The sequence below is a fragment of the Notamacropus eugenii genome, chromosome 1 (assembly GCF_028372415.1).
Source record: "Notamacropus eugenii isolate mMacEug1 chromosome 1, mMacEug1.pri_v2, whole genome shotgun sequence".
Classification (NCBI taxonomy): Eukaryota; Metazoa; Chordata; class Mammalia; order Diprotodontia; family Macropodidae; genus Notamacropus; species Notamacropus eugenii.
Window position 1 is genome coordinate 606,012,970 of NC_092872.1, and position 16,870 is coordinate 606,029,839.

Sequence of the window (16,870 nt, forward strand, 5' to 3'; positions counted from 1 at the left end):
GCCCCTTATCTTCCTATTCTTCCTCAGCCTCCTCAAGATTCTACATTTTTCCAAGAAGGAAGCACCGAAACAAAAGAATAACCACTATGTTTCTGACACCCAGGTCTCAAATGAATTGGGCTTTTTTTTTTTTCTCTCTCTCTCCTGAGATACAATATCTTTCCAAAATATGGCTTATCCTAGAACGCTTCTTCCCAGCTGGATCATGTCCAGAAGCCAGAGAACAAATATTTTATCCTCCCAAAATTGCATCCATTTGACTAACTCTTGAGTTTTATAGTAAATATTCCTTACTTGATAGAGAGCCAACAACCAGGAAGAAAGTACAAGATACTGGAGATAGGGGACAAACAGAAACAAAGCTGGTCATTAGATCTAATTAGATAATTTTTCCTTAGTTGAAAAGATTTCTGTTTCTGTTTCTATTTGTTTGTTTTTATCTGTTTCATACCAGAACATGGTAATTACCAATTAAATGCTGCCAAACATTTATAAATTAATCCTTAACAAGAGTCCAACATGCCCAAATCCCAAGAGCAACTGGAAAGTTTGATGGGGAGATAATTTCCACAGCATTTAGTCACAAAAATTAGCCAAAAGTGTCATCAAAAGAAAAGAAAGGACTAAAGATTTTGTTTTAACCAATTGTGGACAGAGGTCAAGAAGATGTTTGTAGTATCTGCAGAAATTGTGCTATGTTTGTACTTATGCCACCACCAGGTTCCACCTACATATTCTAGGACAATCTGTCCTAGAGAAGAATTGGTGAAGTTATCTGAAGAAACACATTTCTGTTCTTTAGGTTATTGAGGGAAATGAGGTATTTAATGAAAGAATGAAAGAAATGCTTCAAGGAAGAAACAAAAAAGAAAAAGGATATGAAAAAATCTGGAGAATTCTAGCCTATGTCAGGAGGTCAGAAGGTGAAGGAAAGAGTTTGACAGAAGGAAAAGAAAACGAAAGACCACTGAATGTGTGGAGCTAATCCATAGAAGTGTTAGATTAGAGGGGGACTGGACCATCTCAAGGAGCTTGTGTACCAAGGAATGAAGATAGAGATTCACAGGCCTCATCAAGTCAGAGATCACCCAGCGATGGTCAGAGTAAAATAAGAAGGGACAAGTGGATAAAGACATGTGTGGCATGTGTATCACATTTTCAGGTTACCCAGTGCTAGTGTGCAAGGTCAGTCCACTGTGCAAAATATAGTCTAAATGACCCCCATATTTCAATTATGTTCAACCTTTGGGTACTGTGCTTAGCCATAATGCAGCAGACAGTGAGGTCCCCTTTAGATGAATGCTATCACTTGAGAATTACTCTCATCAGCAAATTAATCTCATTACCTGCAGATCAATCCCATTGCTTGGCCATCACTAGAAAACTAGTCTAATCTCCCAAAGGTGTTGCAGTACGAAGAAGCTTAGGTGATACTTATCCTATCTTCTCATTAAAACATCTACCAATTAAGATTGGTTCTCATATATAAATTGTTCTACCCTCTATAAAAGCAGGCTGGAGCTCTGATTTAGCTCCCCTGGTGCCAATGAACTAAATTCCTTTTTGTCTTATTTCCTCAGTTTGCCTTTAATTGACTAGGGTGAGATCTATGATAGAATTTTTCCTTTAACACTAGAAGGGTAGTTAACATACTAGAAAGCAGCAGAATCAGGATCCAAAAAGGATTAAAGAATTGAGCTGAATTTAATAAAATGAAATTTTTGAAAGAAAATATAAAGTTTTATACTTAAGTTCAAAAAATTCATCTTCTAACCATGCAGAGTAGTTAGATAACAAGTCATCTGAAAAATATCTGGGGTATTTAGTGAACTTGAAACTAAATAAACATCAACAATGTGATGGTCAGTATGAGTCAACATTGTGTGGAATGTGTGGAAGAAATATGGTACAGTGGAAAGTGTATTTGCTCTATGGTCAGACAACCTGGATTCAAGTCTTGCCTCTTACTATTTCTGTGATTTGGGCAAGTCACTAAATCTCCCTGGACCTGTTTCCTCATTTGTAAAATAAGGGGGTCTAAATGGCCTCTGAGGTGCTTTCAAGTTCTCAGTCTATGAATTTATACATATGATGCAACATAGCAGCCAAAAACAAATATGACCTAGGTCTGCCTTTAGAGAGGCATAGCTTCTAGAAATAAGAAAGTGATAATTGAACTAGCTTTCCTGATCAGCCCATAACTGAAGTTTTGTTTTAAATTCTGAATGCCACTCTCTTGGAAGGACATCCATAAACTAGAGAGCATCCCCCAAATGGCAGTCAAGTTGGTGAAGGACTTTGAACCCAAAGATAGGTGGCAGGAACTGGGGATGTTTAATCTAGAGAAGAGAAGATTCAAGGGATGAAAGGAGGGAAGCATGATAGCTGTTTTTTTTAATAATTGGAAAACAGAAGAAAATTTTAATAGACAAATAATGTCAGCATTATCTTTTTAAAATTATCTTCACTTTATCCTTCCTTCCTTCTTTCCTTCTTTCCTTCCTTCCTTCTTTCCTTCTTTCCTTCCTTCCTTCCTTCCTTCCTTCCTTTTTAGGTTTCAGCATTCACTTTTATAAGATTTTGAGTTCTAAATTTTCCCCCCTCCCGAAGATGGACTGCAACCTGATATAGGTTATACATGTACAACATGATGGCTGTTTTCAAGTGTTTGAAAGTCTCTCACATAGAAGGAAGAATTTGATGTTTTCTGTGCAGACCCAAAGGACAGAACCAAAAGCAATGGGCAGAAATTGTAGAAAGATAAATTTAAGTCTGATGTCTTTAAAAAAAACCTTCCTAATGATTAGAGCCATCCAAAAGTAGAACCAGCTACCTGAAAGTAAATTCCTTCCCATTGGAAGTCTTCAAGCAGAGGTGGCATACCATTTGTCAGAGATATTATAGTGGGTTCCTTTTGGGTTTTAAGTTGGATTAGATCACATTATGAGGTCTCTTACACTTCAAAGTTTCTGTGAGAAAGGTATGGTTTGTGAGCAATTAGAAGCCATGATCAGTAAAAACTAGTTTTATCTTCATTAAGAATTTGTTGTTTAGTTATTTAGTCAGGTCTGACTCTTTATGAACCGATGGATCATAAGATGCCAATATTGTCCATGGGATTTTCTTAGCAAAGATACTGGAGTGATTTGTCATTTCTTTCTCCAGTGGATTAAGGCAAACAAACAGAGGTCAAGTGACTTGTCCAGGGTCACACAGCTAGTAAGTGTCTGAGGCCAGATTTGAACTCAGGTCTTCCTGACTCCAGGCTCAGTGCTCTATCCACTGAGTCATCTAGCTGCCTCATTTTTTTTTTTTTGACATGGTAATAATATTGATAGATCAAGGTGATGCTTTAGATATACTATGCCTGGATTTTATTAAAAACAGTCATAATCTCACACATCCCCTAAGGAAACAAAACTCATTAAACAAACTCTATAGGTAAACTAAGGCAGGTTGAAGATTAAATTACATTTAGAGGATTCACAAATAGACTGATTGAGGAGGAAGACTTGTATGTCCAAGGAGTCAGAGACACCTGAGATTCTTCCTCTGGCTTCTTATCTAAGGAATGTTAAAGGCATTAAATAAATTTTTACATTCCATGGGACAGGCTTTGTTCAGATGAAGCAAATATTAACCAAAAGATGCCTGAGAAATAAAACGAAATTTAAAATTCCCATAACAGTACAAAATTGACCGGATAAGGCATGACAGTCTGGTAGGAGTCTCATGGGTAAAGATAAAGATAAAGGGGGGGCGGAGCCAAGATGGCAGAGTAGAAAGACGCACATACACATAGCTCCAAACCCACAACCCACAGATCGGCTATAGGGGAGTAACTCACGGCGAATTCTGCACCCAGAGGCCACGGAATATTGGAGCGAGGGAGATTTCTGTTCCGGAGGGACCTGCAAACCTCTCGCGGGGGGTCCTTCGCGCTGCGGACTGGGCGCCGGGACTGGGAGCTGAGTGCAGCCCTGCCGCGGCCGTGGCACCGAGAGGAAAAGATCCGAGCAGGCTTCAGGGACGGAATCTCCAGCGGCTGCACAAGGCCCTCCACCCACAGGTGACAGGGGTTGGTGAGAGAGTCTCTTTGGCGGGTCGAGAGGGGAGTGGGGTGCCCCCATAATTCAGGCCCCCCCAGGAGGTAGAAGCTGAGAGGCAGCTGCAGACAGGGGCTCCCCAAGCGGGAGGGAGCCTGGATCCATTGTGGAAGGTCTGTGCATAAACCCCCTGAGGGAACTGAGCCTGAGAGGCGGCCCTGCCCCCACCTGACCACCTGAACTTAATTCTCACACTGAATAGCAGCCCTGCCCCCGCCAAAAGCCCTAAGGTGGGAAGCAGCATTTGAATCTCAGCCCCCAAACGCTGGCTGGGAGGACCAGGAGGCGAGGTGGGTGTGAGGAGAATATTCAGAGGTCAAGTCACTGGCTGGAAAAATGCCCAGAAAAGGGAAAAGAAATAAGACTATTGAAGGCTACTTTCTTGGAGAACAGGCATTTCCTCCCTTCCTTTCTGATGAGGAAGAACAATGCTTACCATCAGGCAAAGACACAGAAATCAAGGCTTCTGTGTCCCAGCCCACCCAATGGGCTCAGGCCATGGAAGAGCTCAAAAAGAATTTTGAAAATCAAGTTAGAGAGGTGGAGGAAAAACTGAGAAGAGAAATGAGAGACATGCAGTCAAAGCATGAAAAGCAGATCAGCTCCCTGCTAAAGGAGACCCAAAAAAATGTTGAAGAAATTAACACCTTGAAAACTAGCCTAACTCAATTAGCAAAAGAGGTTCAAAAAGCCAATGAGGAGAAGAATGCTTTCAAAAGCAGAATTAGCCAAATGGAAAAGGAGATTCAAAAGCTCACTGAAGAAAATAGTTCTTTCAAAACTAGAATGGCACAGATGGACGCTAAGGACTTTGTGAGAAAGCATGATATCACAATACAAAACCAAAAGAATGGAAAAATGGAAGATAATGTGAAATATCTCATTGGAAAAACAACTGACCTGGAAAATAGATTCAGGAGAGACAATTTAAAAATTTTGGGACTACCTGAAAGCCATGATCAAAAGAAGAGCCTAGACATCATCTTCCATGAAATTATCAAGGAAAACTGCCCTGAGATTCTAGAACCAGGGGGAATCCGCAGAACACCACCTGAAAGAGATCCAAAAAGAGACACTCCCAGGAACATTGTGGCCAAATTCCAGAGTTCCCAGGTGAAGGAGAAAATATTGCAAGCCCCTAGAAAGAAACAATTCAAGTATTGTGGAAATACAATCAGGATAACACAAGATCTAGCAGCCTCTATATTAAGGGATCGAAGGGCATGGAATAGGATATTCCAGAAGTCAAAGGAACTAGGACTAAAACCAAGAATCACCTACCCAGCAAAACTGAGTATAATACTTCAGGAGAAAAAATGGTCTTTCAATGAAATAGAGGACTTTCAAGCATTCTTGATGAAAAGACCAGAGCTGAAAAGAAAATTTGACTTTCAAACACAAGAATGAAGAGAACCATGAAAAGGTGAACAGCAAAGAGAAGTCATAAGGGACTTACTAAAGTTGAACTCTTTACATTCCTACATGGAAAGACAATATTTGTAACTCTTGAAACATTTCAGTATCTGGGTACTGGGTGGGATTACACACACACACATGCACACACGCACACATACATAGAGACAGAGTGCACAGAGTGAATTGAAGAGGATGGGATCATATCTTAAAAAAAAAATGAAATCAAGCAGTGAGAGAGAAATATATTGGGAGGAGAAAGGGAGAAATTGAATGGGGCAAATTATCTCTCATAAAAGAGGCAAGCAAAAGACTCATTAGTGGAGGGATAAAGAGGGGAGGTGAGAGAAAAACATGAGGTCTACTCTCATCACATTCCACTAAAGGAAAGAATAAAATGCACACTCATTTTGATAGGAAAACCTATCTCACAATACAGGAGAGTGGGGGACAAGGGCACAAGCAGGGTGGGGGGAGGATGGAGGGGAGGGCATGGGGAGGAGAATGCAATCCGAGGTCGACACTCATGGGGAGGGAAAGGATCAAAAGAGAATAGAAGTAATGGGGGACAGGATAGGATGGAGGGAAATATAGTTAGTCCTATACAACACAACTATTATGGAAGTCATTTGCAAAACTACACAGATTTGGCCTATATTGAATTGCTTGCTTTCCAAAGGGAAGGGGTGGAGAGGGAGGGAGCTAAAGAAGTTGGAACCCAAAGTGTTAGGATCAACTGTAATGTTCTTACCACTAGGAAATAAGAAACACAGGTTAAGGAGTAAAGAAAGCTATCTGGCCCTACAGGACAAAAGAGAAGACGGAGACAAGGGCAGAGAGGGATGATAGAAGAGAGAGCAGATTGATCACAGGGCCAATTAGAATGCTTGGGTCTGGGGGGGGGGGGGAGAAAAGGGGAGAAAATTTGTAACCCAAAATGTTGTGAAAATAAATGTTAAAAGTTAAATTAAAAAAAAAAAACTTATACAGCTAAGGGCAGAAGCAGAAATAAAAATAACATATATTGACCTTAAAAAAAAAAAAGATAAAGATAAAGGCATACCTGTCTCATTTCAAAGTAGTGGTTAATGAATGTTATTTAGTTCTCTGCCAAGATGAACAAAGTTGAACTAGGAGTGGAGTTGTACTATAGTATTTCATTCTTTCGGTGAACTTCACAATTGGCTCTACCAAATGCTTACATCATAAAGGCTAAGTTTACTTTGTGTCTCTAGAGCAACAACTGAAGGAGGATGAGTGGGGTAAGAGGGAAACAAAGCATCTGACAAAATTTCTCATATTGGGCAAGATGGATGAATGTAGGTTCTATGTTAGTACAGTTAAGTAGATTTGACACTGTTTGAATGATCAAACCCACAGCACCTGTTGATGAGCTAATGTTATCAAAGAGGAAAATTGTTTATGGGTTATTCTGAGTCCTCTGCTGTTCAGCATTTTTATTTACAACTAGAATGAATGTGTTAATGGTGACTATTCTGCCCCCTATTACCTAGAAGTCAGATATGTTAACATTTTGCCCCTCTCCAGGGTTCTCTAGGAGAACCTCCAGGAGCCTCAAGGGTATCTCATCTCTCTGACATTGGTAGCTCCCATTGATAGCATACCACCTTTTGCCCTCTCTTTACCCTTTCTTTACAGTTTATTTGTCTAGATCCCATTCTATTTCTTCTTCCTTCCTTAGTATTCCTATTTATCACCATACCCTTCACTCGATCTACTTCTCTTATCTATCTTATGCTCTTAGATAGACTTTCTCATATTCTCTGATCACCTTGCCTAATGTTATGTATTATCTGCACTCTCTCCTCATCTCTGTACCTTTCTCAATTCTCACCTCTCATAGTCTCTTTGCAGATTAAAATATAATCTTTTTTGATGGTTGCCCATACAATGATGCCTCATAGACTTTATTTTATGTTTCATCATCTACTTTTACTATATTTTTTTCTTCTTCCATGGAGAACAGATTAAATTTGTGTTTTCTTTTGGTTTAAGACTGGGATAGTAGGCCCAAGAACAGGAATCAATTCCAAAGCAGAACTTTTCTAAACACATAGAATCACCAGATTCATTAAAAGAAAGACTGAGAGACAGGATCTTTTCCTGTTCCAGATCACAGATTGCAGAAGTATAAGGAAACTTCTCAAGGTAGGAGGACATGGGAAAAATCCCTTTCCCATGAAAGAGGTATCAAGCAAGTATTAGTATACATCATCTTTGACAAAACAAAACAAAACAAAAAAAAAACATGAAGAAGAGATACCATGAATGCAATGAATGCAGAAAAGTCCTTTTCAATCATTTTTCTCTTACTGTACATGTAAGAAAATCATACTGGTGAAAAACGCTACAAATATGATGAATTTGGAATTTTTTTATTATACTGCTCATCTACTCAACATCAGAGAATTCATACTAGAGAGAGTCCCTATGAATGTAATGAATGTGGGAAGACCTTCAGCTTGAAAGATATCCTTACATGACATTAGTTAACACACGCTGAGAAGCTTTATTAATGTAATAAATATGGGAAAGCATTCTTTGACTTCTTATCCCTCTTCTCACATCAGGGAATTCATGGTCAAGGGAAACCTTATGAATGTATTGAATGTAGGAAAGCCTTCAGCTAGAGAAGTCACCCAATATCTAAAAACTCATACTGGAGAGTAACTCTGTGAAATATATGGGAGAACAGTGTGCGAGGATTTTTTCTGGTAGACTTAGAACTTCATTACAATGCAAAGACTTAAAAAATTCCCAATAGTCTTTTAAGACAAAATGCCTTCCACATCCAGAAAAAGAACTATGGAATTCAATCGCAGAATGTAGCAGATCATTTTCTTTTGTATTACTTTTTGGTTTGTTTTATGATTTGTCCCATTCATTTTAATTCTATGCTACATGACTAAGGTGAGGGTGTATTTAGTGGGAATGTATGGGTAGAACTGTTCAGTTCAGAGTTTTAGTTTTGATTGGCTCCTACAAAATGACACATCCAACAATAAAAGGATATAAAATGGATTTATTATAATTCAAAAGATAGGTAAGCATAGATCAGCTTTACAAAAGAAATATCCAATACAACTCAATACTATTACAAATAAAGCAAATCCTACTAATATGTATATATTAGAGAAGGAAAACATCACCGAATCAGGGGAAGCACCAACTCTTAGTCCTTAGGGCTGGGGAATCCCAGGAAACTGCCCATTGAGTCCCGATCAGAAGGTCCCAGGCAGAGCGTCCTCTCCGTGGGTGAGACTCTAACTAGTCAACTAAACTTTATTCGTGAAATAGTCTGAGAACAAAGAAGCCTTGCTGCCAAAGATGTTGGCAAGGCACTAATCCTTACATGAGGCTCTGGAAAGGGGGCAGCCTTTCCAGGGCCACAAGGACAGTACTTTCCCAGAATGACTAGTTCCAGGAATCCATAGGCAGCTAATTAAGTTCTTCCTTGTGGACCTGGCCAGGGTTCAACAAGGATGTCCCTCAAGTTCTCAGGACCAATTGTGGACTCTCTGTTCGCAAACACGCTAGGGGTGAATTAAAGTTCATAATATATTCATAGAGACTGAGGCCTATGCCTATATAATCTTACTATAAGCCTTCATAATCTTTCAAGAACCCATATAGAATTGTATGTGGTCTCGGGGAGGGAGGAGAGAGGGAGGGAAACAAAAAAATCTAGGTTATATGAAAGTGATTGTGGAGCACTGAAAATGAATAAAAAAAAAAAAAAAGGAATAAAACAGCCATACTTTATCATGTGGTTGTTGTTCCAGTTGTTTTTCTAAAAATTTACTCTATGCCAATTAAATGTTTTAAATATGAAAAAAAATATGTGGGAGAAAATTTTTAGTAGTAAGTCATCTGTCATTAAACATCAAAGATGTTATGTTTAAGAGTATCCCTGAAAATATGATAAATTCAGAGAAAATTTCATTCAGATTTTTCACTTTGTTAAATTCTCAAGAGTCAAGGCAACATGAGAAGCAAAGATGTAAACTTAGTCCCAATGATATTAAATCAATCTGTGTTTCAAATAGCCTACTTTTTCTGTATCTTATTAAATTTCTCTCCTTTTGTTGCTAACTTTTTTTTAAATTAAATGGTCTTTGCATACTATCTTATAAACCTAGCTATACACAAAAGCTAAAATGTAATAAAAATTATCCAAAAATAGATCATTGTCCCCCCAATTAGGAAATTAAGACTATCTAAAACCCTTGTAATGAAACTTCAAAATTAGCAAACAATATTTCCAATACCTTGAATAAATATTATAGATCACTAGAAACTGAAAACAAATACCAGAAGGAAAATATAATAGAATACTAACATCACCAGAAAGAAAGCTAAAATCATCATAATATTGCATCAATATGGATAATAAACTCACTGAAGCAAAGTCAAAGGAAAATTAAATCATCTAAAACATCACAAGATGAAATAAGGAAGACATAAAAGCTTACAAATATTTTCAGTACTTTGAAAATACTTATAGAAAACTAAATAAAACAATGGCTTCATTTAGAAACAGAATTGTGATGCTGGAGTATAAAATTGCAGAAACAGTTGAGAAAACAGGAAAAAATGTAGAAAACTAAGAAGGTATCTAAAAGTATTGTAAACAAAGGAGATCAGTCTTTTCCATATTTATGATTAATTTTTTTCAGTCTGCAAAAATACACCTCTCCCTCCTAAGTAAGAAAGAAAACTTACAGGTGGGCTGAGATCTCATCTGAGGAGGCTGGCTATGAGGCAGCAGTAGGAAATAGTAGATTCCCTGTCCAGATGGAAGTTGCCCATGATGAAACATGTTACCACCTCCTTGTTCGACGTACAGAACTCAAAAATGCAGAATGAGACTTTTTTATCCCATGATCAGAACAGAAATTTGTTTTGCTTGATTATATGTGTTTGTAACAGGGTTTTGTTTTTCCATGGGAGCTGATGAGATCACCAAGTAAAGGAGATATAAAGGGAGAGAAAAAGAGGATCCAAGAAGAGCCTTGAGAGATGTCTGTGGGTAGAAGGTGTGATCTAGAGGAGAATCCAGTAAAGGAGAATGAAAAGGAACATCACTTGGGAGAAAAATCAGGAGAAAATGGTGTCCCAAAAACCCTGGGGAAAAAAACACTATAAAGCTTGGGTTTTGCTCATGGTATTCAGGTAGTCCAAAAATTCTTCAATTGTCTCTGCTTGGTCTGTTTTGTTGATCAACTGTTTATTGGTATGGGATAACATATCTTTTTTTTTCTCAGTCTTTTAATTTTGTTTTAATATTTCTTGTTTCCTCATGGAGTCATTAGCTTCTGTTTGGTTCAATCTGCTTTTCAGAGAGACTATTGCTTGGGAAGGTTTATTTTTGTCTTAGTTTTGTTTTAATATTATTTGTTTCAGTTTTGTTTAATATCTTGCTTTGTATTTTAAATTTTGTTTTAATAGTTCTTGTTTCCTCATGAAGTCATTAGCTTCTATTTGATCCAATCTAATTTTCAAAGAAGTTGTTGTTTGGGAAGGTTTTGTACCTCTTGTGCCATACTGTTAATTCTTTTTTCAATTCTTTCTTCCATAGTTCTGATTTCTTTCCCATTTGTTTCTCTAGCACTCACTTGTTTGTTAAAAAAAAAAAAAAGTAAATTATTTTTTCCCTTAAATTTTTACTTCCTCTCTCCCAGGGAATTCTGGTTGAATTTGTATCCAAAATAGCATTTTCCTTGGATGTTTTGCTTGTAGATATTTTGGAGTCATTCTCTTCTGAGATTGTGTCTGGAGCATTCTTTTTACTATAATGGTTTTTATGGAGGGATTTTTTTTGGTTTGCTGATTCTTCCAGCCTCCTTCCTGATGTTGGCCTTTATATTAGAGAAAGGAGATCAATCTTGAGGAAAAAGTATAGAGAAAGAACATCAGAGTTATCAGGCTCCCTAAAAGTGTGATATAGAAAAGAAGCCAACCATCATATTTAAGGAAATCACCTAAGACTATTTCCTTAAAATATTTAAAATAAGGGTCAGGCTTAAAGATCAAGATGAATCCTACATTCAGTGCACTCAGTCACTAAATCATCTTCTGGAATTGACCAATCAGTGAATTGTAATGATTCCTTCAATTTTTAGTGCTTTTCCAAGTATATAAAAGTGACTACCATCCAAGGGGGGTAGTCCCTGATCATGAGGAAGATCTTGGACCCAATTGAATAGGGGCCCCAAGACTCCCTAATAAATTGATAAATCAATTAATTAATCCTTGGAGTTCTCAGTGACTTTTATTAAAAATTGGAATTTTCTGGCTCACAGAAGGAGTATACATAGAAAAAGGGCATAGGTGTGAGTTGACTATGATGAAATGATATCTAAAAAATAAAAATTAAAGGGTAAGAAAGAGGGATACGCTGAGAGAAGGGGGAAGGGACAGGTAGAATGGGGCAAATTATCTCACATAAAAGAGAGAAAAGAGCTTTTACAGAGGAGAGGAATATTGGGGGAGGGTGGCAGAAAATTATTGAACCTTATTCTCATCAGAATTAGCTCAAAGAGGGAATACCATACATACTCAGTTGGCAATAGAAATTTATCTTATCCTACTGAGAAGTAGGAGGGAAAGGGGAAGGGAATAAGACGAGGAGGTTGCTAATAAAATTAAGAGTGGATTGGTAGAGGCAGTGGTCAAAAGCAAAACAGTCTTGGCGGGGGCAGGATGAAAGGAGAAAGAAGGGTAAATGGGGGAAATAGGATGGAAGGAAATACACAGTTATCATAACAAAAAAATTTATAGCAAGTGTCTCTGATAAAGACCTCATTTCTCAGATATGTAGAGAACTGAGTCAACTTTATAAGAATGTCATTCCCCAACTGATAAAAATGGTCTAAGGTAGTTTTCAGATGAAGGAATCAAAACTATCTATAGTCATATAAAAATGCTCTAAATCAATATTGATTAGAGAAATGCAAATTAAAACAACCTTGAAGTACTACTGAACACCTATTAGATTGGCTAAAATGACAGAAAAGGAAAATGAAAAATGTTGGTGGGGATGTAAGAAAATTGGGACACCACTGGTAGAGTTGCGAACCAACTGATCCAATTGTTCTGGAATACAATTTGGAACTATTTCCAAAGAGCTATAAAACTCTGCATACTCTTTGACCCAGGATTACCATTTCTAGGTCTGTATCCCAAAGAGATTTTTTTTTTTAAAAAGACCTATATGTACAAAAATATTTATAGCATATACAGGAATATTTATAGCAGCTCTTTTTGTGGTGGCAAAGAACTGGAAATTGAGGGGATGCTCACCAGTTGGGGAATGGCTAAACAAGTTGTATATGAATGTAATGGAATACTATTGTGGTATAAGAAAGGAGGAGCAGGCAGACTTCAGAAAAACCGGGAAAGACTTATATGAACTGATGGTGAGTGAGGGGAGCAGAACCAGGAGAACATTGGACACAGTTACAGCCACATTGTGCGTTGACTAACTTTGACAGACTTAGCTCTTTGCAGCAATTCAAGGTTCTAAGACCATTCCAAAAGGTTCATAATGGAAAATAATATCCATATCCAGAGAAAGAATTACAGAGTCTGAATACAGATTGAAGCAGACTATTTGCTCTCTCTCTCTTTTGTTTTGTTTCTTCTTTCTCGCGGGGAAGTGAGCAGAACCAGAACATTGTACACAGTAACAGCAATACTGTCCAATGATAATTTAGCTGTCTTCAGCATTACAATGATCTAAGCCAAGTCTGAAGGATTTGTGATGAACAATGATAATCCACCTCCTGAAAAAGAATTGATGGAGTCTGAATGCAGATTAAAGCACTTTTTTCAACTTTCTTTACTTTTCTTGTTTTGGGGGGGTCTGTGTTTGCTTTCACAATATGACTAATATGAAAATGTTTTTCATGATTGATATATATAACCTTATCAAATTGCTTGTCTTCTCAGTGAGGGGGGAGGGGGGAGGGGAAAAGGGAGAGAATTTAGAACTTAAAATCTAGAAAGATAGAATGTTAAAATTGTTTTTACAAGTAATTGGAAAAAATAAAATGTTCAAAGTTCAAAAAAAGAAGAGAAAAAGGACTTGGTTGTTGAATGGATTAAAAGAACAAAACCTAAATAAACCTTATTCACATCACTCCCTTTCACATATTTTATTGTCTCATTTAGAAGATGCCTTAAATCTTTAATTCCCTTTTCCAAAAAGATTTCTTTTACTTTTTTTATTATCCATCCTTTCTGTCTACTCTAGGTTTTCATTCTCTGATTCATGATTTCCATGGTTATCTGGTCTTGCTCTTTTCTCTGTACTTTTCATGCAGTCAAGGGTTCCAAGCTCATTCCAAGATCTCTCTTCTTGATAGTCTTTGTCATACAGAGTTTGCCTCATGGCTTCCCCTTTTCCAATGCTACTCCCAGAACAATGTTAATTTTTGCAGGTGTCAGAGAGGACACTACTCAATGGTACGGTATTTCTTCTATCATGTCCCTGATTATGCAGTTCACTACTGATCAATAACAACCCTCTGGTTACCTTTTCCCCCCACATTTGCCTCAGAATCTCCCTCTGGGTCCATGCTCTCACATTCTCTCAGGTGCCAACTGCCCCTAGGAGTTCCAGCTCTCCTCCTTCCCAAATTAGGAAGTAGACTTTTCAATCACCAAATCCCCCAAACCACAGCTAGCATAGGTTCCCCAAATTCTTTCACAGACCATTTCTCTTCCCCCTTAGGAGCTTTCACTAATAGAACCCCCTCTCCCATCACATAAGCAAGACCTCCTTCATTTCTACCCCATTTTCAATCTTTCCCCTTTCCTCCTTATGTACTTCCCTATAGGTTCTTCTTTTTCTGAAACCATAAGGGTCACTTTCCCTTCATTGCTAATCCTTAATTTAAGGATTACAAATTCCTCTCTGTGCTCTGCTTCCCTCTCCCTATTTCATGTAACCTTTCGTGTTAATGAGTGCCACAAAAAAGTATTGATTCACTTGTAGGCAGGGTGTTCTCAGGTTCTGTCCATGCTAGCCCCATGTGCCTTTTTATTGTTACATCCACCAGACTTCTGCCTTCATCCCTGTCTAGTCTCTGTGCTGCCACTCTCTTGCTATCCTTGACAGCTGCATTTATTCACTCCTCTTGCATTTCTGTTGTTCGGGGTATTTGAGAATCAAATGATCATCTCTTCACTTCTGATTTTCTTTCTAAAAATGTTTCAAAAATCTCTTAGTTTTAAATGTCCTTTTTTTCATGTATGGTTAAGCTCAGATTTGCAGGTTATATCAGCTTGGGCTACATCCTAAACTCCATTGCTTTTTTTTTTTTTTTTGTAGGCTTTAATGCTTTTATTGTCATGAATGGTTTGGACCCAGTTCCCATCCTATCATCAACCCATTCCTGATGCTGTTCCTCCGGGATGCTCCCAAAAGAAATCCTGAAGCTGATCTGGGTTTGGGTGTCCTCACTGCCCATGAGGGATGAGAAAGAAAGTCTGAGGATATTCTCTGGCAAACAATTATAACAAGAGATTTGGTGGCAGGGTGGAGTCTAGGAAAAAATGGCTTTCACTTTGGAAAGAGGAAAATACTAAAGGAAAAACAATTTTCAATCAAGTAACAACATGTCCATAATTCAGTTTCACATTATGCTAAAAGGAATCCCATCCCGGAGAGGGAGATGGGGTGAGAGTGGTGGGAAGAGACAGGAGGGGGACAGGGAGAGCCAGAAAGAGAGTGAGAGAACACAGGAGAAAATTGAATACAAAACTGTCCAGTGACCTGACATTTAGCCAACAGAAGGGTGCCTGTATCTTTTCTTCTCAGCACTGGTATCAGGGCAAAGGATATGCTCCAAGAGAGTCACAATGATTTCAGCAAACCTAGGCTAACTGTCCGTGTCAAGATTAGGGTCCTCTCTCCACCACAGGCAGAATGAAGCTGGGAAAAAATCCCTGCCAGCTGCTCTATCTGGACTGTGCTTGGACTGGATCAGACCACACTCTCTGCCATAAGGAAGGTGCCATCCTCTTCACCAGTTCCAGAACAGTTTCCCACAGTAAGAACTTATAAAAATAAAGTAAATGATACCATGTGATATCAAGATATACAGACTGAGCTTCACCATGGAAAACAAAACATTCAACCATCCTTTCCATGAAATGGTCAATGAGCAGGATAGGAGATTTCACAGACACAAAAGTTGAACTCACATCTTAAGCAGGGTTAAACTGCCAGAGCATCTTTCCAATGCCATCAAGGCTTCATTTTGCTCAGCCTGAGGGCCTGCTCAATTTCAAACTGCCTGTGATCCTCTTGCTACAGAAAAGCTTTCCTTTCAATGTGCTCCTCTTTCCCTGATTATGGATAGCCAGCTCTTTTCACCAATGCCCTTCTCCTCCTTGAAGCATTCCCAGTCCAGTTTGGATTTCTCTAGGGTGCTCATCTTCTGTTTCTTGATTCCAATTTTCCCCAAAAGGCTGCTCATGCCACTTGGTCTTTTTAGCCCCGAGCCTGTTGGGAATGGCAATGGTGCTGAAAGGACACCAATCTGTGGCTTTTCTTTCTCATTATACTTGGAAAAGGATTTGGCTTCTTTCAATGCTACATCCACTTCCTTAGTCACCCTGACCTCTTCACCAGCCAAATCAAACAGTTTGGTGATCTTAACTTTCTCTCTTTCAATGCCATGAAGTATTTGTCTGAACTCTTCTCTTGGCCTTCTTCCTCTGTCTTCACTTGGTTTCTCAGAGACTAAGCTTGTGATTTTGGTCCCACATGGCTGAGGAAGCTTGCCCAAAGGGCATCATCTTGTCTTTTTTTCTCCTCTTCCAATGGATGCTTTTTTCTGGTTCTACCAATTTCCCTTCCTCTTCACCACTATTTCCTTCTGTTTCTGCTTGGAACCTGCCTGCAGGACAGAAAATGCTGCCACTGAGAGGCTCCATTGCTTTTCAGAACACATTATTCCATCCTCTCCAACATTTTCTGGTGGGTGCAGAATAGTCTTGCATTATTTGAATTTCTCTTCCTTTGTATTTAAAAGTCCTTCTCTTGATCACATGTGGAACCTAGTTTCTGTATTGAATTGTAAAATTTAACCACTATATGTCTTGGAGTTTGTGGTCTTGGGGTTTTTCCTTCCCCCTGGGGAAGATTTATGAATTATTCCAATTGACTTTTCATTTTCTATATTCAGAATTTCAGGATAGTTCTCTTCTATTATTGCATTCATTATGGTGTTGAGGTTTTTTGTCCTGTCACATTCTTCTGGGAGACCTATGGTCTTTACGTTGTCTCTACACATCCTGTCTTTGAGACCAATTTGTTTTGT

The 16,870-nt window shown here is 38.4% G+C and overlaps 2 protein-coding genes and 1 pseudogene across 2 annotated transcripts in view; all 3 read right to left on the minus strand.

Moving 5' to 3' along the window:
* Window positions 1-6,673, minus strand: part of MIS18BP1 (MIS18 binding protein 1) — a 59,914-nt gene extending 53,241 nt beyond the window's left edge. The window contains exon 1 of the mRNA XM_072634697.1: window positions 6,583-6,673. The gene's annotated coding sequence lies outside the window, so the exon portion shown is untranslated. The remainder of the gene's footprint in view (window positions 1-6,582) is intronic.
* Window positions 1-16,870, minus strand: part of LOC140519182 (uncharacterized) — a 237,613-nt gene that overhangs the window by 96,702 nt on the left and 124,041 nt on the right.
* Window positions 15,088-16,484, minus strand: LOC140520654 (craniofacial development protein 1 pseudogene; annotated as a pseudogene).